Below are 24,663 nucleotides of genomic sequence, written 5' to 3' on the forward strand. Positions count from 1 at the left end.
TGGATTCCCCTAGGTGTCTAGTTTTCAAAACTGCACAGGTTTGCTAGGTTTCCCTAGGTGCCTGCTGAGCTAGAGGCCAAAATCCACAGCTGGGCGCTTTGCAAAAAACATTTCTGTTTTCTTTGTGAAAATGTGATGTGTCCACGTTGTGTTTTGGGTTTTTTCCTGTTGCGGGCGCTAGGCCTACCCCCACAACTGAGGTACCATTTTTATCAGGAGGCTTGGGGGAGATCTGGGGGTAAGGAAATTTGTGGCTTCTCTCTGATTCCAGAACTTTCTGTCACCGAAATGAGAGGAAAAAGTGTTTTTTTGTCCAAATTTTGAGGTTTGCAAAGGATTCTGGGTAACAGAACCTGGTCAGAGCCCCACAAGTCACAACATCGTGGATTCCCCTAGGTGTCTAGTTTTCAAAACAGTGCAGGTTTGCTAGGTTTCCCTAGGTGCCGGCTGAGCTAGAGGCCAAAATCCACAGCCAGGCGCTTTGCGAAAAACAGCTCGGTTTTCTTTGTGAAAATGTGATGTGTCCACGTTGTGTTTTGGGTTTTTTCCTGTTGCGGGCGCAAGGTCTACCCCCACAAGTGAGGTACCATTTTTATCAGGAGACTTGGGGGAGACCTGGGTGGAAGGAAATTTGTGGCTCCTCTCTAATTCCAGAACATTCTGTCACCGAAATGAGAGGAAAAAGTGTTTTTTTGGCCAAATTTTGAGGTTTGCAAAGGATTCTGGGTAACAGAACCTGGTCAGAGCCCCACAATTCACAACATCGTGGATTCCCCTAGGTGTCTAGTTTTCAAAACTGTGCAGGTTTGCTAGGTTTCCCTAGCTGCCGGCTGAGCTAGAGGCCAAAATCCACAGCCAGGCGCTTTGCAAAAAACAGCTCGGTTTTCTTTGTGAAAATGTGATATGTCCAAGTTGTGTTTTTGGGCTTTTCCTGTTGCGGGCGCTAAGCCTACCCCCACAACTGAGGTATCATTTTTATCGGGAGACTTGGGGGAGATCTGGGTGGAAGGAAATTTGTGGCTCCTCTGTGATTCCAGAACTTTCTGTCACCGAAATGAGAGGAAAAAGTGTTTTTTTGTCCAAATTTTGAGGTTTGGAAAGGATTCTGGGTAACAGAACCTGGTCAGAGCCCCACAAGTCACAACATCGTGGATTCCCGTAGGTGTCTAGTTTTCAAAACAGTGCAGGTTTGCTAGGTTTCCCCAGGTGCCGGCTGAGCTAGAGGCCAAAATCCACAGCCAGGCGCTTTGCGAAAAACAGCTTGGTTTTCTTTTTGAAAATGTGATGTGTCCATGTTGTTTTTTGGGGCTTTTCCTGTTGCGGGCGCTAGGCCTACCCCCACAAGTGAGGTACCATTTTTATCGGGAGACTTAGGGGAACGCTGGGTGGAAGGAAATTTGTGGCACCTCTCTGATCCCAGGACGTTCTGTCACCGAAATGAGAGGAAAAAGTGTTTTTGGGGGCAAATTTTAAGGTTTACAAAGGATTCTGTGTAACAGAACCTAGTCAGAGCCCCACAAGTCACCCCATCTTGGATTCCACTTGGTGTCTACTTTTCAAAACTGCACAAGTTTGCTAGGTTTTGCTAGGTGCCGACTGAGCTTGAGGCCAAAATCCACAGCTGGGCGCTTTGCAAAAAACATTTCTGTGTTCTTTGTAAAAATGTGATGTGTCCACGTTGTGTTTTGGGTTTGTTCCTGTTGCAGGCGCTAGGCCTACCCCCACAAGTGAGGTACCATTTTTATTGGGAGACTTGTGGGAACGCTGGGTGGAAGGAAATTTGTGATTCCTCTCTGATTCCAGACCTTTCTGTCACTGAAATGGGAGGAAAAAGTGTTTTTTTGGGCCAAATTCTGACGTTTGCAAAGGATTCTGGGTATCAGAACCTGCTCAGAGCCCCACAAGTCACCCCATCTTAAATTCCCCTAGGCGTCTAGTTTTCAAAACTGCGCAAGTTTGCTAGGTTTCCCTAGGTGCCGGCTTAGCTTGAGGCCAAAATCCACAGTTAGGCGCTTTGCAAAAAACAGCTCTGTTTTCTTTGTGAAAATGTGATGTGTCCACGTTGTGTTTTGGTGCTTTTCCTGTTGCGGGCGCTAGGCCTACCCTCACAAGTGAGGTACCATTTTTATCGGGAGACTTGGGGGACCGCTGGGTGGAAGGAAATTAGTGGCTCCTCTCTGATTCCAAAACTTTCTGTTACCGAAATGAGAGGAAAAAGTGTTTTTTTGGGCAAATTTTGAGGTTTGCAAACGATTCTGGGTAACAGAACCTGGTCAGAGCCCCACAAGTCACAACATCATGGATTCCCCTAGGTGTCTAGTTTTCAAAACTGTGCAGGTTTGCTAGGTTTCCCTAGGTGCCGGCTGAGCTAGAGGCCAAAATCCACAGCCGGGCGCTTTTTTAAACAGCTCGGTTTTCTTTGGGAAAATGTGATATGTCCCCGTTGTGTTTTGGGGCTTTTCCTGTTGCGGGCGCTAGGCCTACCGCCACAAGTGAGGTACCATTTTTATCGGGAGACTTAGGGGAATGCTAGGTGGAAGGAAATTTGTGTCTCCTCTCTGATTCCTGAACTTTCTGTCACCGAAATGAGAGGAAAAAGTGTTTTTTGGGGCAAATTTTGAGGTTTGCAAAGGATTCTGGGTAAAAGAACCTGGTCAGAGCCCCACAAGTCACCCCATCCTGGATTCCCCTAGGTGTCTAGTTTTCAAAACTGCAGAGGTTTGCTAGGTTTCCCTAGGTGCCTGCTGAGCTAGAGGCCAAAATCCACAGCTGGGCGCTTTGCAAAAAACATTTCTGTTTTCTTTGTGAAAATGTGATGTGTCCACGTTGTGTTTTGGGTTTTTTCCTGTTGCGGGCGCTATGCCTACCCCCACAAGTGAGGTATCATTTTTATCGGGAGACTTGGGGGAACGCTGGGTGGAAGGAAATTCGTGGCTCCTCTCTGATTCCTAAACTTTCTGTCACCGAAATGAGAGGAAAAAGTGTTTTTTGGGCCAAATTTTGAGGTTTGCAAAGGCTTCTGGGTAACAGAACCTGGTCAGAGCCCCACAAGTCACCACATCTTGGAGTCTCCTAGGTGTCTAGTTTTCAAAACTGTGCAGGTTTGGTACGTTTCCCTAGATGCCGGCTGAGCTAGAGGTCAAAATCCACAGCTAGGTGCTTTGCAAAAAACAGCTCTGTTTTCTTTGTGAAAATGTGATGTGTCCACTTTATGCTTTGGGGCTTTTCCTGTCGTGGGCGCTAGGCCTACCCCCACAAGTGAGGTACCATTTTTATCAGGAGACATGGGGGAGACCTGGGTGGAAGGAAATGTGTGGCTCCTCTCTGATTCCAGAACATTCTGTCACCGAAATGTGAGGAAAAAGTGTTTTTTTGGCCAAATTTTGAGGTTTGCAAAGGATTCTGGGTAACAGAACCTGGTCAGAGCCCCACAAGTCACAACATTGTGGATTCCCCTAGGTGTCTAGTTTTCAAAACTGTGCAGGTTTGCTAGGTTTCCCTAGCTGCCTGCTGAGCTAGAGTACAAAATCCACAGCCGGGCGCTTTTTTAAACAGCTCGATTTTCTTTGGGAAAATGTGATATGTCCCCGTTGTGTTTTGGGGCTTTTCCTGTTGCGGGCGCTAGGCCTACCGCCACAAGTGAGGTACCATTTTTATCGGGAGACTTAGGGGAATGCTAGGTGGAAGGAAATTTGTGTCTCCTCTCTGATTCCTGAACTTTCTGTCACCGAAATGAGAGGAAAAAGGGTTTTTTGGGGCAAATTTTGAGGTTTGCAAAGGATTCTGGGTAACAGAACCTGGTCAGAGCCCCACAAGTCACCACATCTTGGAGTCTCCTAGGTGTCTAGTTTTCAAAACTGCAGAGGTTTGCTAGGTTTCCCTAGATGCCGGCTGAGCTAGAGGCCAAAATCCACAGCTAGGTGCTTTGCAAAAAACAGCTCTGTTTTCTTTGTGAAAATGTGATGTGTCCACTTTATGCTTTGGGGCTTTTCCTGTCGTGGGCGCTAGGCCTACCCCCACAAGTGAGGTACCATTTTTATCAGGAGACATGGGGGAGACCTGGGTGGAAGGAAATGTGTGGCTCTTTTTTGATTCCAGAACATTCTGTCACCGAAATGTGAGGAAAAAGTGTTTTTTTGGCCAAATTTTGAGGTTTGCAAAGGATTCTGGGTAACAGAACCTGGTCAGAGCCCCACAAGTCACAACATCGTGGATTCCCCTAGGTGTCTAGTTTTCAAAACTGTGCAGGTTTGCTAGGTTTCCCTAGCTGCCGGCTGAGCTAGAGGCCAAAATCCACAGCCGGGCGCTTTTTTAAACAGCTCGGTTTTCTTTGGGAAAATGTGATATGTCCCCGTTGTGTTTTGGGGCTTTTCCTGTTGCGGGCGCTAGGCCTACCGCCACAAGTGAGGTACCATTTTTATCGGGAGACTTAGGGGAATGCTAGGTGGAAGGAAATTTGTGATTCCTCTCTGATTCCTGAACTTTCTGTCACCGAAATGAGAGGAAAAAGGTTTTTTTGGGGCAAATTTTGAGGTTTGCAAAGGATTCTGGGTAACAGAACCTGGTCAGAGCCCCACAAGTCACCCCATCTTGGATTCCCATAGGTGTCTAGTTTTCAAAACTGCACAGGTTTGCTAGGTTTCCCTAGGTGCCGGCTGAGGTAGAGGACAAAATCCACAGCTGGGCGCTTTGCAAAAAAACATTTCTGTTTTCTTTGTGAAAATGTGATGTGTCCACGTTGTGTTTTTTTTTTTTTTTCTGTTGCGGGCGCTAGGCCTACCCCCACAAGTGAGGTATCATTTTTATCAGGAGACTTGGAGGAACACTGGGTGGAAGGAAATTCGTGGCTCCTCTCTGATTCCTGAACTTTCTGTCACCGAAATGAGAGGAAAAAGTGTTTTTTTGGCCAAATTTTGAGGTTTGCAAAGGCTTCTGGGTAACAGAACCTGGTCAGAGCCCCACAAGTCACCACATCTTGGATTCTCCTAGGTGTCTAGTTTTCAAAACTGTGCAGGTTTGGTAGGTTTCCCTAGATTCCGGCTGAGCTAGAGGCCAAAATCCACAGCTAGGTGCTTTGCAAAAAACAGCTCTGTTTTCTTTGTGAAAATGTGATGTGTCCACTTTATGTTTTGGGGCTTTTCCTCTCGTGGGCGCTAGGCCTACCCCAACAAGTGAGGTACCATTTTTATAGGGAGACTTGTGGGAACGCTGGTTGGAAGGAAATTTGTGATTCCTCTCTGATTCCAGACCTTTCTGTCACTGAAATGAGAGGAAAAAGTGTTTTTTTGGGCAAATTTTAAGGTTTGCAAAGGCTTCTGGGTAACAGAACCTGGTCAGAGCCCCACAAGTCACCACATCTTGGATTCTCCTAGGTGTCTAGTTTTCAAAACTGTGCAGGTTTGGTAGGTTTCCCTAGATTCCGGCTGAGCTAGAGGCCAAAATCCACAGCCAGGTGCTTTGCAAAAAACAGCTCTGTTTTCTTTGTGAAAATGTGATGTGTCCACTTTATGTTTTGGGGCTTTTCCTCTCGTGGGCGCTAGGCCTACCCCAACAAGTGAGGTACCATTTTTATAGGGAGACTTGTGGGAACGCTGGTTGGAAGGAAATTTGTGATTCCTCTCTGATTCCAGACCTTTCTGTCACTGAAATGAGAGGAAAAAGTGTTTTTTTGGGCAAATTTTAAGGTTTGCAAAGGATTTTGTGTAACAGAACCTGGTCAGAGCCCCACAAGTCACCCCATCTTGGATTCCCCTTGGTGTCTAGTTTTCAAAACTGCACAAGTTTGCTAGGTTTCCCTAGGTGCCGGCTGAGCTTGAGGCCAAAATCCACAGCTGGGCACTTTGCAAAAAACATTTCTGTGTTCTTTGTGAAAATGTGATGTGTCCACGTTGTGTTTTGGGTTTTTTCCTGTTGCGGGCGCTAGGCCTACCCCCACAAGTGACGTATCATTTTTATCGGGAGACTTGTGGGAACACTGGGTGGAAGGAAATTTGTGATTCCTCTCTGATTCCAGACCTTTCTGTCACTGAAATGAGAGGAAAACGTGTTTTTGTGGCCAAATTCTGAGGTTTGCAAAGGATTCTGGGTATCAGAACGTGCTCAGAGCCCCACAAGTCACACCATCTTATATTCCCCTAGGTGTCTAGTTTTCAAAACTGCGCAAGTTTGCTAGGTTTCCCTAGGTGCCGGCTGACCTTGAGGCCAAAATCCATAGTTAGGCGCTTTGCAAAAAACAGCTCTGTTTTCTTTGTGAAAATGTGATGTGTCCACTTTATGCTTTGGGGCTTTTCCTGTCGTGGGCGCTAGGCCTACCCCCACAAGTGAGGTACCATTTTTATCAGGAGACATGGGGGAGACCTGGTTGGAAGGAAATGTGTGGCTCCTCTCTGATTCCAGAACATTCTGTCACCGAAATGTGAGGAAAAAGTGTTTTTTTGGGCAAATTTTGAGGTTTGCAAAGGATTCTGGGTAACAGAACCTGGTCAGAGCCCCACAAGTCACAACATCGTGGATTCCCCTAGGTGTCTAGTTTTCAAAACTGTGCAGGTTTGCTAGGTTTCCCTAGCTGCCGGCTGAGCTAGAGGCCAAAATCCACAGCCGGGCGCTTTTTTAAACAGCTCGGTTTTCTTTGGGAAAATGTGATATGTCCCCGTTGTGTTTTGGGGCTTTTCCTGTTGCGGGCGCTAGGCCTACCGCCACAAGTGAGGTACCATTTTTATCGGGAGACTTAGGGGAATGCTAGGTGGAAGGAAATTTGTGATTCCGCTCTGATTCCTGAACTTTCTGTCACCGAAATGAGAGGAAAAAGGGTTTTTTGGGGCAAATTTTGAGGTTTGCAAAGGATTCTGGGTAACAGAACCTGGTCAGAGCCCCACAAGTCACCCCATCTTGGATTCCCATAGGTGTCTAGTTTTCAAAACTGCACAGGTTTGCTAGGTTTCCCTAGGTGCCGGCTGAGGTAGAGGACAAAATCCACAGCTGGGCGCTTTGCAAAAAAACATTTCTGTTTTCTTTGTGAAAATGTGATGTGTCCACGTTGTGTTTTTTTTTTTTTTCTGTTGCGGGCGCTAGGCCTACCCCCACAAGTGAGGTATCATTTTTATCAGGAGACTTGGAGGAACACTGGGTGGAAGGAAATTCGTGGCTCCTCTCTGATTCCTGAACTTTCTGTCACCGAAATGAGAGGAAAAAGTGTTTTTTTGGCCAAATTTTGAGGTTTGCAAAGGCTTCTGGGTAACAGAACCTGGTCAGAGCCCCACAAGTCACCACATCTTGGATTCTCCTAGGTGTCTAGTTTTCAAAACTGTGCAGGTTTGGTAGGTTTCCCTAGATTCCGGCTGAGCTAGAGGCCAAAATCCACAGCTAGGTGCTTTGCAAAAAACAGCTCTGTTTTCTTTGTGAAAATGTGATGTGTCCACTTTATGTTTTGGGGCTTTTCCTCTCGTGGGCGCTAGGCCTACCCCAACAAGTGAGGTACCATTTTTATAGGGAGACTTGTGGGAACGCTGGTTGGAAGGAAATTCGTGATTCCTCTCTGATTCCAGACCTTTCTGTCACTGAAATGAGAGGAAAAAGTGTTTTTTTGGGCAAATTTTAAGGTTTGCAAAGGCTTCTGGGTAACAGAACCTGGTCAGAGCCCCACAAGTCACCACATCTTGGATTCTCCTAGGTGTCTAGTTTTCAAAACTGTGCAGGTTTGGTAGGTTTCCCTAGATTCCGGCTGAGCTAGAGGCCAAAATCCACAGCCAGGTGCTTTGCAAAAAACAGCTCTGTTTTCTTTGTGAAAATGTGATGTGTCCACTTTATGTTTTGGGGCTTTTCCTCTCGTGGGCGCTAGGCCTACCCCAACAAGTGAGGTACCATTTTTATAGGGAGACTTGTGGGAACGCTGGTTGGAAGGAAATTTGTGATTCCTCTCTGATTCCAGACCTTTCTGTCACTGAAATGAGAGGAAAAAGAGTTTTTTTGGGCAAATTTTAAGGTTTGCAAAGGATTTTGTGTAACAGAACCTGGTCAGAGCCCCACAAGTCACCCCATCTTGGATTCCCCTTGGTGTCTAGTTTTCAAAACTGCACAAGTTTGCTAGGTTTCCCTAGGTGCCGGCTGAGCTTGAGGCCAAAATCCACAGCTGGGCACTTTGCAGAAAAAATTTCTGTGTTCTTTGTGAAAATGTGATGTGTCCACGTTGTGTTTTGGGTTTTTTCCTGTTGCGGGCGCTAGGCCTACCCCCACAAGTGACGTATCATTTTTATCGGGAGACTTGTGGGAACACTGGGTGGAAGGAAATTTGTGATTCCTCTCTGATTCCAGACCTTTCTGTCACTGAAATGAGAGGAAAACGTGTTTTTTTGGCCAAATTCTGAGGTTTGCAAAGGATTCTGGGTATCAGAACGTGCTCAGAGCCCCACAAGTCACCCCATCTTATATTCCCCTAGGTGTCTAGTTTTCAAAACTGCGCAAGTTTGCTAGGTTTCCCTAGGTGCCGGCTGACCTTGAGGCCAAAATCCATAGTTAGGCGCTTTGCAAAAAACAGCTCTGTTTTCTTTGTGAAAATGTGATGTGTCCATGTTGTGTTTTGGGTTTTTTCCTGTTGCGGGCGCAAGGTCTACCCCCACAAGTGAGGTACCATTTTTATCAGGAGACTTGGGGGAGACCTGGGTTGAAGGAAATTTGTGGCTCCTCTCTGATTCCAGAACATTCTGTCACCGAAATGAGAGGAAAAAGTGTTTTTTTGGCCAAATTTTGAGGTTTGCAAAGGATTCTGGGTAACAGAACCTGGTCAGAGCCCCACAAGTCACAACATCGTGGATTCCCCTAGGTGTCTAGTTTTCAAAACTGTGCAGGTTTGCTAGGTTTCCCTAGGTGCCGGCTGAGCTGGAGGCCAAAATCCACAGCCAGGCTCTTTGCAAAAAACAGCTCGGTTTTCTTTGGGAAAATGTGATATGTCCACGTTGTGTTTTGGGGCTTTTCCTGTTGCGGGCGCTAGGCCTACCGCCACAAGTGAGGTACCATTTTTATCGGGAGACTTAGGGGAACGCTAGGTGGAAGGAAATCTGTGGCTCCTCTCTGATTCCTGAACTTTCTGTCACCGAAATGAGAGTAAAAAGTGTTTTTTTGGGAAAATGTTGAGGTTTGCAAAGGATTCTGGGTAACAGAACCTGGTCAGAGCCCCACAAGTCACCCCATCCTGGATTCCCCTAGGTGTCTAGTTTTCAAAACTGCAGAGGTTTGCTAGGTTTCCCTAGGTGCCTGCTGAGCTAGAGGCCAAAATCCACAGCTGGGCGCTTTGCAAAAAACATTTCTGTTTTCTTTGTGAAAATGTGATGTGTCCACGTTGTGTTTTGGGTTTTTTCCTGTTGCGGGCGCTATGCCTACCCCCACAAGTGAGGTATCATTTTTATCGGGAGACTTGGGGGAACGCTGGGTGGAAGGAAATTCGTGGCTCCTCTCTGATTCCTAAACTTTCTGTCACCGAAATGAGAGGAAAAAGTGTTTTTTGGGCCAAATTTTGAGGTTTGCAAAGGCTTCTGGGTAACAGAACCTGGTCAGAGCCCCACAAGTCACCACATCTTGGAGTCTCCTAGGTGTCTAGTTTTCAAAACTGTGCAGGTTTGGTAGGTTTCCCTAGATGCCGGCTGAGCTAGAGGCCAAAATCCACAGCTAGGTGCTTTGCAAAAAACAGCTCTGTTTTCTTTGTGAAAATGTGATGTGTCCACTTTATGCTTTGGGGCTTTTCCTGTCGTGGGCGCTAGGCCTACCCCCACAAGTGAGGTACCATTTTTATTGGGAGACTTGTGGGAATGCTGGTTGGAAGGAAATTTGTGATTCCTCTCTGATTCCAGACCTTTCTGTCACTGAAATGAGAGGAAAAAGTGTTTTTTTTGGCCAAATTCTGAGGTTTGCAAAGGATTCTGGGTATCAGAACCTGGTCAGAGCCCCACAAGTCACCCCATCTTATATTCCCCTAGGTGTCTAGTTTTCAAAACTGCGCAGGTTTGCTAGGTTTCCCTAGGTGCCGGCTGAGCTAGAGGCCAAAATCCACAGCTGGGCGCTTTGCAAAAAACATTTCTGTTTTCTTTGTGAAAATGTGATGTGTCCACGTTGTGTTTTGGGTTTTTTCCTGTCGTGGGCGCTAGGCCTACCCCCACACGTGAGGTACCATTTTTATTGGGAGACTTGTGGGAACGCTGGTTGGAAGCAAATTTGTGATTCCTCTCTGATTCCAGACCTTTCTGTCACCAAAATGAGAGGAAAAAGTGTTTTTTTGGCCAAATTCTAAGGTTTGCAAAGGATTCGGGGTAACAGAACCTGGTCAGAGCCCCACAAGTCACCCCATCTTGGATTCCCATAGGTGTCTAGTTTTCAAAACTGCACAGGTTTGCTAGGTTTCCCTAGGTGCCGGCTGAGGTAGAGGACAAAATCCACAGCTGGGCGCTTTGCAAAAAAACATTTCTGTTTTCTTTGTGAAAATGTGATGTGTCCACGTTGTGTTTTGGTTTTTTTTCTGTTGCGGGCGCTAGGCCTACCCCCACAAGTGAGGTATCATTTTCATCAGGAGACTTGGAGGAACACTGGGTGGAAGGAAATTCGTGGCTCCTCTCTGATTCCTGAACTTTCTGTCACCGAAATGAGAGGAAAAAGTGTTTTTTTGGCCACATTTTGAGGTTTGCAAAGGCTTCTGGGTAACAGAACCTGGTCAGAGCCCCACAAGTCACCACATCTTGGATTCTCCTAGGTGTCTAGTTTTCAAAACTGTGCAGGTTTGGTAGGTTTCCCTAGATTCCGGCTGAGCTAGAGGCCAAAATCCACAGCTAGGTGCTTTGCAAAAAACAGCTCTGTTTTCTTTGTGAAAATGTGATGTGTCCACTTTATGTTTTGGGGCTTTTCCTCTCGTGGGCGCTAGGCCTACCCCAACAAGTGAGGTACCATTTTTATAGGGAGACTTGTGGGCACGCTGGTTGGAAGGAAATTTGTGATTCCTCTCTGATTCCAGACCTTTCTGTCACTGAAATGAGAGGAAAAAGTGTTTTTTGGGGCAAATTTTAAGGTTTGCAAAGGCTTCTGGGTAACAGAACCTGGTCAGAGCCCCACAAGTCACCACATCTTGGATTCTCCTAGGTGTCTAGTTTTCAAAACTGTGCAGGTTTGGTAGGTTTCCCTGGATTCCGGCTGAGCTAGAGGCCAAAATCCACAGCTAGGTGCTTTGCAAAAAACAGCTCTGTTTTCTTTGTGAAAATGTGATGTGTCCACTTTATGTTTTGGGGCTTTTCCTCTCGTGGGCGCTAGGCCTACCCCAACAAGTTAGGTACCATTTTTATAGGGAGACTTGAGGGAACGCTGGTTGGAAGGAAATTTGTGATTCCTCTCTGATTCCAGACCTTTCTGTCACTGAAATGAGAGGAAAAAGTGTTTTTTTGGGCAAATTTTAAGGTTTGCAAAGGATTCTGTGTAACAGAACCTGGTCAGAGCCCCACAAGTCACCCCATCTTGGATTCCCCTTGGTGTCTAGTTTTCAAAACTGCACAAGTTTGCTAGGTTTCCCTAGGTGCCGGCTGAGCTTGAGGCCAAAATCCACAGCTGGGCACTTTGCAAAAAACATTTCTGTGTTCTTTGTGAAAATGTGATGTGTCCACGTTGTGTTTTGGGTTTTTTCCTGTTGCGGGCGCTAGGCCTACCCCCACAAGTGACGTATCATTTTTATCGGGAGACTTGTGGGAACAGTGGGTGGAAGGAAATTTGTGATTCCTCTCTGATTCCAGACCTTTCTGTCACTGAAATGAGAGGAAAACGTGTTTTTTTGGCCAAATTCTGAGGTTTGCAAAGGATTCTGGGTATCAGAACGTGCTCAGAGCCCCACAAGTCACCCCATCTTATATTCCCCTAGGTGTCTAGTTTTCAAAACTGCGCAAGTTTGCTAGGTTTCCCTAGGTGCCGGCTGACCTTGAGGCCAAAATCCATAGTTAGGCGCTTTGCAAAAAACAGCTCTGTTTTCTTTGTGAAAATGTGATGTGTCCATGTTGTGTTTTGGGTTTTTTCCTGTTGCGGGCGCAAGGTCTACCCCCACAAGTGGGGTACCATTTTTATCAGGAGACTTGGGGGAGACCTGGGTTGAAGGAAATTTGTGGCTCCTCTCTGATTCCAGAACATTCTGTCACCGAAATGAGAGGAAAAAGTGTTTTTTTGGCCAAATTTTGAGGTTTGCAAAGGATTCTGGGTAACAGAACCTGGTCAGAGTCCCACAAGTCACAACATCGTGGATTCCCCTAGGTGTCTAGTTTTCAAAACTGTGCAGGTTTGCTAGGTTTCCCTAGGTGCCGGCTGAGCTAGAGGCCAAAATCCACAGCCAGGCTCTTTGCAAAAAACAGCTCGGTTTTCTTTGGGAAAATGTGATATGTCCACGTTGTGTTTTGTGGCTTTTCCTGTTGCGGGCGCTAGGCCTACCGCCACAAGTAAGGTACCATTTTTATCGGGAGACTTAGGGGAACGCTAGGTGGAAGGAAATCTGTGGCTCCTCTCTGATTCCTGAACTTTCTGTCACCGAAATGAGAGGAAAAAGTGTTTTTTTGGGAAAATGTTGAGGTTTGCAAAGGATTCTGGGTAACAGAACCTGGTCAGAGCCCCACAAGTCACCCCATCCTGGATTCCCCTAGGTGTCTAGTTTTCAAAACTGCAGAGGTTTGCTAGGTTTCCCTAGGTGCCTGCTGAGCTAGAGGCCAAAATCCACAGCTGGGCGCTTTGCAAAAAACATTTCTGTTTTCTTTGTGAAAATGTGATGTGTCCACGTTGTGTTTTGGGTTTTTTCCTGTTGCGGGCGCTATGCCTACCCCCACAAGTGAGGTATCATTTTTATCGGGAGACTTGGGGGAACGCTGGGTGGAAGGAAATTCGTGGCTCCTCTCTGATTCCTAAACTTTCTGTCACCGAAATGAGAGGAAAAAGTGTTTTTTGGGCCAAATTTTGAGGTTTGCAAAGGCTTCAGGGTAACAGAACCTGGTCAGAGCCCCACAAGTCACCACATCTTGGAGTCTCCTAGGTGTCTAGTTTTCAAAACTGTGCAGGTTTGGTAGGTTTCCCTAGATGCCGGCTGAGCTAGAGGCCAAAATCCACAGCTAGGTGCTTTGCAAAAAACAGCTCTGTTTTCTTTGTGAAAATGTGATGTGTCCACTTTATGCTTTGGGGCTTTTCCTGTCGTGGGCGCTAGGCCTACCCCCACAAGTGAGGTACCATTTTTACTGGGAGACTTGTGGGAATGCTGGTTGGAAGGAAATTTGTGATTCCTCTCTGATTCCAGACCTTTCTGTCACTGAAATGAGAGGAAAAAGTGTTTTTTTTGGCCAAATTCTGAGGTTTGCAAAGGATTCTGGGTATCAGAACCTGGTCAGAGCCCCACAAGTCACCCCATCTTATATTCCCCTAGGTGTCTAGTTTTCAAAACTGCGCAGGTTTGCTAGGTTTCCCTAGGTGCCGGCTGAGCTAGAGGCCAAAATCCACAGCTGGGCGCTTTGCAAAAAACATTTCTGTTTTCTTTGTGAAAATGTGATGTGTCCACGTTGTGTTTTGGGTTTTTTCCTGTCGTGGGCGCTAGGCCTACCCCCACACGTGAGGTACCATTTTTATTGGGAGACTTGTGGGAACGCTGGTTGGAAGCAAATTTGTGATTCCTCTCTGATTCCAGACCTTTCTGTCACCAAAATGAGAGGAAAAAGTGTTTTTTTGGCCAAATTCTAAGGTTTGCAAAGGATTCGGGGTAACAGAACCTGGTCAGAGCCCCACAAGTCACCCCATCTTGGATTCCCATAGGTGTCTAGTTTTCAAAACTGCACAGGTTTGCTAGGTTTCCCTAGGTGCCGGCTGAGGTAGAGGACAAAATCCACAGCTGGGCGCTTTGCAAAAAAACATTTCTGTTTTCTTTGTGAAAATGTGATGTGTCCACGTTGTGTTTTGTTTTTTTTTCTGTTGCGGGCGCTAGGCCTACCCCCACAAGTGAGGTATCATTTTTATCAGGAGACTTGGAGGAACACTGGGTGGAAGGAAATTCGTGGCTCCTCTCTGATTCCTGAACTTTCTGTCACCGAAATGAGAGGAAAAAGTGTTTTTTTGGCCAAATTTTGAGGTTTGCAAAGGCTTCTGGGTAACAGAACCTGGTCAGAGCCCCACAAGTCACCACATCTTGGATTCTCCTAGGTGTCTAGTTTTCAAAACTGTGCAGGTTTGGTAGGTTTCCCTAGATTCCGGCTGAGCTAGAGGCCAAAATCCACAGCTAGGTGCTTTGCAAAAAACAGCTCTGTTTTCTTTGTGAAAATGTGATGTGTCCACTTTATGTTTTGGGGCTTTTCCTCTCGTGGGCGCTAGGCCTACCCCAACAAGTGAGGTACCATTTTTATAGGGAGACTTGTGGGAACGCTGGTTGGAAGGAAATTTGTGATTCCTCTCTGATTCCAGACCTTTCTGTCACTGAAATGAGAGGAAAAAGTGTTTTTTTTGGGCAAATTTTAACGTTTGCAAAGGATTCTGTGTAACAGAACCTGGTCAGAGCCCCACAAGTCACCCCATCTTGGATTCCCCTTGGTGTCTAGTTTTCAAAACTGCACAAGTTTGCTAGGTTTCCCTAGGTGCCGGCTGAGCTAGAGGCCAAAATCCACAGCTGGGCACTTTGCAAAAAACATTTCTGTGTTCTTTGTGAAAATGTGATGTGTCCATGTTGTGTTTTGGGTTTTTTCCTGTTGCGGGCGCTAGGCCTACCCCCACAAGTGACGTATCATTTTTATCGGGAGACTTGTGGGAACACTGGGTGGAAGGAAATTTGTGATTCCTCTCTGATTCCAGACCTTTCTGTCACTGAAATGAGAGGAAAACGTGTTTTTTTGGCCAAATTCTGAGGTTTGCAAAGGATTCTGGGTATCAGAATGTGCTCAGAGCCCCACAAGTCACCCCATCTTATATTCCCCTAGGTGTCTAGTTTTCAAAACTGGCAAGTTTGCTAGGTTTCCCTAGGTGCCGGCTGACCTTGAGGCCAAAATCCATAGTTAGGCGCTTTGCAAAAAACAGCTCTGTTTTCTTTGTGAAAATGTGATGTGTCCATGTTGTGTTTTGGGTTTTTTCCTGTTGCGGGCGCAAGGTCTACCCCCACAAGTGAGGTACCATTTTTATCAGGAGACTTGGGGGAGACCTGGGTTGAAGGAAATTTGTGGCTCCTCTCTGATTCCAGAACATTCTGTCACCGAAATGAGAGGAAAAAGTGTTTTTTTGGCCAAATTTTGAGGTTTGCAAAGGATTCTGGGTAACAGAACCTGGTCAGAGCCCCACAAGTCACAACATCGTGGATTCCCCTAGGTGTCTAGTTTTCAAAACTGTGCAGGTTTGCTAGGTTTCCCTAGGTGCCGGCTGAGCTAGAGGCCAAAATCCACAGCCAGGCTCTTTGCAAAAAACAGCTCGGTTTTCTTTGGGAAAATGTGATATGTCCACGTTGTGTTTTGGGGCTTTTCCTGTTGCGGGCGCTAGGCCTACCGCCACAAGTGAGGTACCATTTTTATCGGGAGACTTAGGGGAACGCTAGGTGGAAGGAAATCTGTGGCTCCTCTCTGATTCCTGAACTTTCTGTCACCGAAATGAGAGGAAAAAGTGTTTTTTTGGGAAAATGTTGAGGTTTGCAAAGGATTCTGGGTAACAGAACCTGGTCAGAGCCCCACAAGTCACCCCATCCTGGATTCCCCTAGGTGTCTAGTTTTCAAAACTGCACAGGTTTGCTAGGTTTCCCTATGTGCCTGCTGAGCTAGAGGCCAAAATCCACAGCTGGGCGCTTTGCAAAAAACATTTCTGTTTTCTTTGTGAAAATGTGATGTGTCCACGTTGTGTTTTGGGTTTTTTCCTGTTGCGGGCGCTAGGCCTACCCACACAACTGAGGTACCATTTTTATCAGGAGACTTGGGGGAGATCTGGGGGGAAGGAAATTTGTGGCTCCTCTCTGATTCCAGAACTTTCTGTCACCGAAATGAGAGGAAAAAGTGTTTTTTTGTCCAAATTTTGAGGTTTGCAAAGGATTTTGGGTAACAGAACCTGGTCAGAGCCCCACAAGTCACAACATCGTGGATTCCCCTAGGTGTCTAGTTTTCAAAACAGTGCAGGTTTGCTAGGTTTCCCTAGGTGCCGGCTGAGCTAGAGGCCAAAATCCACAGCCAGGCGCTTTGCGAAAAACAGCTTGGTTTTCTTTGTGAAAATGTGATGTGTCCACGTTGTGTTTTGGGGCTTTTCCTGTTGCGGGCGCTAGGCCTACCCCCACAAGTGAGGTACCATTTTTATCGGGAGACTTAGGGGAACGCTGGGTGGAAGGAAATTTGTGGCGCCTCTCTGATCCCAGGACGTTCTGTCACCGAAATGAGAGGAAAAAGTGTTTTGGGGGGCAAATTTTAAGGTTTACAAAGGATTCTGTGTAACAGAACATGGTCAGAGCCCCACAAGTCACCCCATCTTAGATTCCACTTGGTGTCTACTTTTCAAAACTGCACAAGTTTGCTTGGTTTTGCTAGGTGTCGACTGAGCTTGAGGCCAAAATCCACAGCTGGGCGCTTTGCAAAAAACAGCTCTGTTTTCTTTGTGAAAATGTGATGTGTCCATGTTGTGTTTTGGGTTTTTTCCTGTTGCGGGCGCAAGGTCTACCCCCACAAGTGAGGTACCATTTTTATCGGGAGACTTGGGGGAGACCTGGGTTGAAGGAAATTTGTGGCTCCTCTCTGATTCCAGAACATTCTGTCACCGAAATGAGAGGAAAAAGTGTTTTTTTGGCCAAATTTTGAGGTTTGCAAAGGATTCTGGGTAACAGAACCTGGTCAGAGCCCCACAAGTCACAACATCGTGGATTCCCCTAGGTGTCTAGTTTTCAAAACTGTGCAGGTTTGCTAGGTTTCCCTAGCTGCCGGCTGAGCTAGAGGCCAAAATCCACAGCCAGGCGCTTTGCAAAAAACAGCTTGGTTTTCTTTGGGAAAATGTGATATGTCCACGATGTGTTTTGGGGCTTTTCCTGTTGCGGGCGCTAGGCCTACCGCCTCAAGTGAGGTACCATTTTTATCAGGAGACTTAGGGGAACGGTAGGTGGAAGGAAATTTGTGGCTCCTCTCTGATTCCTGAACTTTTTGTCACCGAAATGAGAGGAAAAAGTGTTTTTTTGGGAAAAGTTTGAGGTTTGCAAAGGATTCTGGGTAACAGAACCTGGTCAGAGCCCCACAAGTCACCCCATCCTGGATTCCCCTAGGTGTCTAGTTTTCAAAACTGCACAGGTTTGCTAGGTTTCCCTAGGTGCCTGCTGAGCTAGAGGCCAAAATCCACAGCTGGGCGCTTTGCAAAAAACATTTCTGTTTTCTTTGTGAAAATGTGATGTGTCCACGTTGTGTTTTGGGTTTTTTCCTGTTGCGGGCGCTAGGCCTACCCCCACAACTGAGGTACCGTTTTTATCAGGAGACTTGGGGGAGATCTGGGGGGAAGGAAATTTGTGGCTCCTCTCTGATTCCAGAACTTACTGTCACCGAAATGAGAGGAAAAAGTGTTTTTTTGTCCAAATTTTGAGGTTTGCAAAGGATTCGGGGTAACAGAACCTGGTCAGATCCCCAAAAGGCACAACATCGTGGATTCCCCTAGGTGTCTAGTTTTCAAAACAGTGCAGGTTTGCTAGGTTTCCCTAGGTGCCGGCTGAGCTAGAGGCCAAAATCCACAGCCAGGTGCTTTGCGAAAAACAGCTCGGTTTTCTTTGTGAAAATGTGATATGTCCAAGTTGTGTTTTGGGTTTTTTCCTGTTGCGGGCGCAAGGTCTACCCCCACAAGTGAGGTACTATTTTTATCAGGAGACTTGGGGGAGACCTGGGTGGAAGGAAATTTGTGGCTCCTCTCTGATTCCAGAACATTCTGTCACCGAAATGAGAGGAAAAAGTGTTTTTTTGGCCAAATTTTGAGGTTTGCAAAGGATTCTGGGTAACAGAACCTGGTCAGAGCCCCACAAGTCACAACATCGTGGATTCCCCTAGGTGTCTAGTTTTCAAAACTGTGCAGGTTTGCTAGGTTTCCCTAGCTGCCGGCTGAGCTAGAGGCCAAAATCCACAGGAAGGCGCTTTGCAAAAAACAGCTCAGTTTTCTTTGTGAAAATGTGATATGTCCAAGTTGTGTTTTGGGGCTTTTCCTGTTGTGGGCGCTAGGCCTACCGCCACAAGTGAGGTACCATTTTTATCGGGAGACTTAGGGGAACGCTAGGTGGAAGGAAATTTGTGGCTCCTCTCTGATTCCTGAACTTTCTGTCACCGAAATGAGAGGAAAAAGTGTTTTTTGGGGCAAATTTTGAGGTTTGCAAAGGATTCTGGGTAACAGAACCTGGCCAGAGCCCCACAAGTCACCCCATCCTGGATTGCCCTAGGTGTCTAGTTTTCAAAACTGCACAGGTTTGCTAGGTTTCCCTAGGTGCCTGCTGAGCTAGAGGCCAAAATCCACAGCTGGGCGCTTTGCAAAAAACATTTCTGTTTTCTTTGTGAAAATGTGATGTGCCACGTTGTGTTTTGGGTTTTTTCCTGTTGCGGGCGCTAGGCCTACCCCCACAACTGAGGTACCATTTTTATCAGGAGACTTGGGGGAGATCTGGGGGGAAGGAAATTTGTGGCTCCTCTCTGATTCCAGAACTTTCTGTCACCGAAATGAGAGGAAAAAGTGTTTTTTTGTCCAAATTTTGAGGTTTGCAAAGGATTCTGGGTAACAGAACCTGGTCAGAGCCCCACAAGTCACAACATCGTGGATTCCCGTAGGTGTCTAGTTTGCAAAACAGTGCAGGTTTGCTAGGTTTCCCTAGGTGCCGGCTGAGCTAGAGGCCAAAATCCACAGCCAGGCGCTTTGCGAAAAACAGCTTGGTTTTCTTTTTGAAAATGTGATGTGTCCACGTTGTGTTTTGGGGCTTTTCCTGTTGCGGGCGCTAGGCCTACCCCCACAAGTGAGGTACCATTTTTATCGGGAGTCTTAGGGGAACGCTGGGTGGAAGGAAATTTGTGGCGCCTCTCTGATCCCAGGACGTTCTGTCACCAAAATGAGAGGAAAAAGTGTTTTTGGGGGCAAATTTTAAGGTTTACAAAGGATTCTGTGTAACAGAACCTGGTCAGAGCCCCACAAGTCACCCCATCTTGGATTCCACTTGGTGTCTACTTTTCAAAACTGCACAAGTTTGCTAGGTTTTGCTAGGTGCCGACTGAGCTTGAGGCCAAAATCCACAGCTGGGCGCTTTGCAAAAAACATTTCTGTGTTCTTTGTAAAAATGTGATGTGTCCACGTTGTGTTTTGGGTTTGTTCCTGTTGCAGGCGCTAGGCCTACCCCCACAAGTGAGGTATAATTTTTATCGGGAGACTTGTGGGAACGCTGGGTGGAAGGAAATTTGTGATTCCTCTCTGATTCCAGACCTTTCTGTCACTGAAATGGGAGGAAAAAGTGTTTTTTTGGGCCAAATTCTGACGTTTGCAAAGGATTCTGGGTATCAGAACCTGCTCAGAGCCCCACAAGTCACCCCATCTTATATTCCCCTAGGTGTCTAGTTTTCAAAACTGCGCAAGTTTGCTAGGTTTCCCTAGGTGCCGGCTGAGCTTGAGGCCAAAATCCACAGTTAGGCGCTTTGCAAAAAACAGCTCTGTTTTCTTTGTGAAAATGTGATGTGTCCACGTTGTGTTTTGGTGCTTTTCCTGTTGCGGGCGCTAGGCCTACCCTCACAAGTGAGGTACCATTTTTATCGGGAGACTTGGGGGACCGCTGGGTGGAAGGAAATTAGTGGCTCCTCTCTGATTCCAAAACTTTCTGTCACCGAAATGAGAGGAAAAAGTGTTTTTTGGGGCAAATTTTGAGGTTTGCAAAGGATTCTGGGTAACAGAACCTGGTCAGAGCCCCACAAGTCACAACATCGTGGATTCCCCTAGGTGTCTAGTTTTCAAAACTGTGCAGGTTTGCTAGGTTTCCCTAGGTGCCGGCTGAGCTAGAGGCCAAAATCCACAGCCAGGCGCTTTGCAAAAAACAGCTTGGTTTTCTTTGTGAAAATGTGATATGTCCACGTTGTGTTTTGGGGGTTTTCCTGTTGCGGGTGCAAGGTCTACCCCCTCAAGTGAGGTACCATTTTTATCAGGAGACATGGGGGAGACCTGGGTGGAAGGAAATGTGTGGCTCCTCTCTGATTCCAGAACATTCTGTCACCGAAATGAGAGGAAAAAGTGTTTTTTTTGGCCAAATTTTGAGGTTTGCAAAGGATTCTGGGTAACAGAACCTGGTCAGAGCCCCACAAGTCACAACATCGTGGATTCCCCTAGGTGTCTAGTTTTCAAAACTGTGCAGGTTTGCTAGGTTTCCCTAGCTGCCGGCTGAGCTAGAGGCCAAAATCCACAGCCAGGCGCTTTGCAAAAAACAGCTTGGTTTTCTTTGGGAAAATGTGATATGTCCACGTTGTGTTTTGGGGCTTTTCCTGTTGCGGGCGCTAGGCCTACCGCCTCAAGTGAGGTACCATTTTTATCAGGAGACTTAGGGGAACGGTAGGTGGAAGGAAATTTGTGGCTCCTCTCTGATTCCTGAACTTTTTGTCACCGAAATGAGAGGAAAAAGTGTTTTTTTGGGAAAAGTTTGAGGTTTGCAAAGGATTCTGGGTAACAGAACCTGGTCAGAGCCCCACAAGTCACCCCATCCTGGATTCCCCTAGGTGTCTAGTTTTCAAAACTGCACAGGTTTGCTAGGTTTCCCTAGGTGCCTGCTGAGCTAGAGTCCAAAATCCACAGCTGGGCGCTTTGCAAAAAACATTTCTGTTTTCTTTGTGAAAATGTGATGTGTCCACGTTGTGTTTTGGGTTTTTTCCTGTTGCGGGCGCTAGGCCTACCCCCACAACTGAGGTACCGTTTTTATCAGGAGACTTGGGGGAGATCTGGGGGGAAGGAAATTTGTGGCTCCTCTCTGATTCCAGAACTTACTGTCACCGAAATGAGAGGAAAAAGTGTTTTTTTGTCCAAATTTTGAGGTTTGCAAAGGATTCGGGGTAACAGAACCTGGTCAGATCCCCAAAAGGCACAACATCGTGGATTCCCCTAGGTGTCTAGTTTTCAAAACAGTGCAGGTTTGCTAGGTTTCCCTAGGTGCCGGCTGAGCTAGAGGCCAAAATCCACAGCCAGGCGCTTTGCGAAAAACAGCTCGGTTTTCTTTGTGAAAATGTGATATGTCCAAGTTGTGTTTTGGGTTTTTTCCTGTTGCGGGCGCAAGGTCTACCCCCACAAGTGAGGTACTATTTTTATCAGGAGACTTGGGGGAGACCTGGGTGGAAGGAAATTTGTGGCTCCTCTCTGATTCCAGAACATTCTGTCACCGAAATGAGAGGAAAAAGTGTTTTTTTGGCCAAATTTTGAGGTTTGCAAAGGATTCTGGGTAACAGAACCTGGTCAGAGCCCCACAAGTCACAACATCGTGGATTCCCCTAGGTGTCTAGTTTTCAAAACTGTGCAGGTTTGCTAGGTTTCCCTAGCTGCCGGCTGAGCTAGAGGCCAAAATCCACAGGAAGGCGCTTTGCAAAAAACAGCTCAGTTTTCTTTGTGAAAATGTGATATGTCCAAGTTGTGTTTTGGGGCTTTTCCTGTTGTGGGCGCTAGGCCTACCGCCACAAGTGAGGTACCATTTTTATCGGGAGACTTAGGGGAACGCTAGGTGGAAGGAAATTTGTGGCTCCTCTCTGATTCCTGAACTTTCTGTCACCGAAATGAGAGGAAAAAGTGTTTTTTGGGGCAAATTTTGAGGTTTGCAAAGGATTCTGGGTAACAGAACCTGGCCAGAGCCCCACAAGTCACCCCATCCTGGATTGCCCTAGGTGTCTAGTTTTCAAAACTGCACAGGTTTGCTAGGTTTCCCTAGGTGCCTGCTGAGCTAGAGGCCAAAATCCACAGCTGGGCGCTTTGCAAAAAACATTTCTGTTTTCTTTGTGAAAATGTGATGTGTCCACGTTGTGTTTTGGGTTTTTTCCTGTTGCGGGCGCTAGGCCTACCCCCACAACTGAGGTACCATTTTTATCAGGAGACTTGGGGGAGATCTGGGGGGAAGGAAATTTGTGGCTCCTCTCTGATTCCAGAACTTTCTGTCACCGAAATGAGAGGAAAAAGTGTTTTTTTGTCCAAATTTTGAGGTTTGCAAAGGATTCTGGGTAACAGAACCTGGTCAGAGCCCCACAAGTCACAACATCGTGGATTCCCGTAGGTGTCTAGTTTGCAAAACAGTGCAGGTTTGCTAGGTTTCCCTAGGTGCCGGCTGAGCTAGAGGCCAAAATCCACAGCCAGGCGCTTTGCGAAAAACAGCTTGGTTTTCTTTTTGAAAATGTGATGTGTCCACGTTGTGTTTTGGGGCTTTTCCTGTTGCGGGTGCTGGGCCTACTCCCACAAGTGAGGTACCATTTTTATCGGGAGACTTAGGGGAACGCTGGGTGGAAGGAAATTTATGGCGCCTCTCTGATCCCAGGACGTTCTGTCACCAAAATGAGAGGAAAAAGTGTTTTTGGTGGCAAATTTTAAGGTTTACAAAGCATTCTGTGTAACAGAACCTGGTCAGAGCCCCACAAGTCACCCCATCTTGGATTCCACTTGGTGTCTACTTTTCAAAACTGCACAAGTTTGCTAGGTTTTGCTAGGTGCCGACTGAGCTTGAGGCCAAAATCCACAGCTGGGCGCTTTGCAAAAAACATTTCTGTGTTCTTTGTAAAAATGTGATGTGTCCACGTTGTGTTTTGGGTTTGTTCCTGTTGCAGGCGCTAGGCCTACCCCCACAAGTGAGGTATCATTTTTATCGGGAGACTTGTGGGAACGCTGGGTGGAAGGAAATTTGTGATTCCTCTCTGATTCCAGACCTTTCTGTCACTGAAATGGGAGGAAAAAGTGTTTTTTTGGGCCAAATTCTGACGTTTGCAAAGGATTCTGGGTATCAGAACCTGCTCAGAGCCCCACAAGTCACCCCATCTTATATTCCCCTAGGTGTCTAGTTTTCAAAACTGCGCAAGTTTGCTAGGTTTCCCTAGGTGCCGGCTGAGCTTGAGGCCAAAATCCACAGTTAGGCGCTTTGCAAAAAACAGCTCTGTTTTCTTTGTGAAAATGTGATGTGTCCACGTTGTGTTTTGGTGCTTTTCCTGTTGCGGGCGCTAGGCCTACCCTCACAAGTGAGGTACCATTTTTATCGGGAGACTTGGGGGACCGCTGGGTGGAAGGAAATTAGTGGCTCCTCTCTGATTCCAAAACTTTCTGTCACCGAAATGAGAGGAAAAAGTGTTTTTTTGGGCAAATTTTGAGGTTTGCAAAGGATTCTGGGTAACAGAACCTGGTCAGAGCCCCACAAGTCACAACATCGTGGATTCCCCTAGGTGTCTAGTTTTCAAAACTGTGCAGGTTTGCTAGGTTTCCCTAGGTGCCGGCTGAGCTAGAGGCCAAAATCCACAGCCAGGCGCTTTGCAAAAAACAGCTTGGTTTTCTTTGTGAAAATGTGATATGTCCACGTTGTGTTTTGGGGGTTTTCCTGTTGCGGGTGCAAGGTCTACCCCCACAAGTGAGGTACCATTTTTATCAGGAGACATGGGGGAGACCTGGGTGGAAGGAAATGTGTGGCTCCTCTCTGATTCCAGAACATTCTGTCACCGAAATGTGAGGAAAAAGTGTTTTTTTGGCCAAATGTTGAGGTTTGCAAAGGATTCTGGGTAACAGAACCTGGTCAGAGCCCCACAAGTCACAACATCATGGATTCCCCTAGGTGTCTAGTTTTCAAAACTGTGCAGGTTTGCTAGGTTTCCCTAGCTGCCGGCTGAGCTAGAGGCCAAAATCCACAGCCGGGCGCTTTTTTAAACAGCTCGGTTTTCTTTGGGAAAATGTGATATGTCCCCGTTGTGTTTTGGGGCTTTTCCTGTTGCGGGCGCTAGGCCTACCGCCACAAGTGAGGTACCATTTTTATTGGGAGACTTAGGGGAACGCTAGGTGGAAGGAAATCTGTGGCTCCTCTCTGATTCCTGAACTTTCTGTCACCGAAATGAGAGGAAAAAGTGTTTTTTTGGGCAAATTTTGAGGTTTGCAAAGGATTCTGGGTAACAGAACCTGGTCAGAGCCCCACAAGTCACAACATCGTGGATTCCCCTAGGTGTCTAGTTTTCAAAACTGTGCAGGTTTGCTAGGTTTCCCTAGCTGCCGGCTGAGCTAGAGGCCAAAATCCACAGCCAGGCGCTTTGCAAAAAACAGCTTGGTTTTCTTTGGGAAAATGTGATATGTCCACGTTGTGTTTTGGGGCTTTTCCTGTTGCGGGCGCTAGGCCTACCGCCTCAAGTGAGGTACCATTTTTATCAGGAGACTTAGGGGAACGGTAGGTGGAAGGAAATTTGTGGCTCCTCTCTGATTCCTGAACTTTTTGTCACCGAAATGAGAGGAAAAAGTGTTTTTTTGGGAAAAGTTTGAGGTTTGCAAAGGATTCTGGGTAACAGAACCTGGTCAGAGCCCCACAAGTCACCCCATCCTGGATTCCCCTAGGTGTCTAGTTTTCAAAACTGCACAGGTTTGCTAGGTTTCCCTAGGTGCCTGCTGAGCTAGAGGCCAAAATCCACAGCTGGGCGCTTTGCAAAAAACATTTCTGTTTTCTTTGTGAAAATGTGATGTGTCCACGTTGTG

The sequence above is a fragment of the Pleurodeles waltl genome, chromosome 7 (assembly GCF_031143425.1).
Source record: "Pleurodeles waltl isolate 20211129_DDA chromosome 7, aPleWal1.hap1.20221129, whole genome shotgun sequence".
NCBI classification, from domain to species: Eukaryota; Metazoa; Chordata; class Amphibia; order Caudata; family Salamandridae; genus Pleurodeles; species Pleurodeles waltl.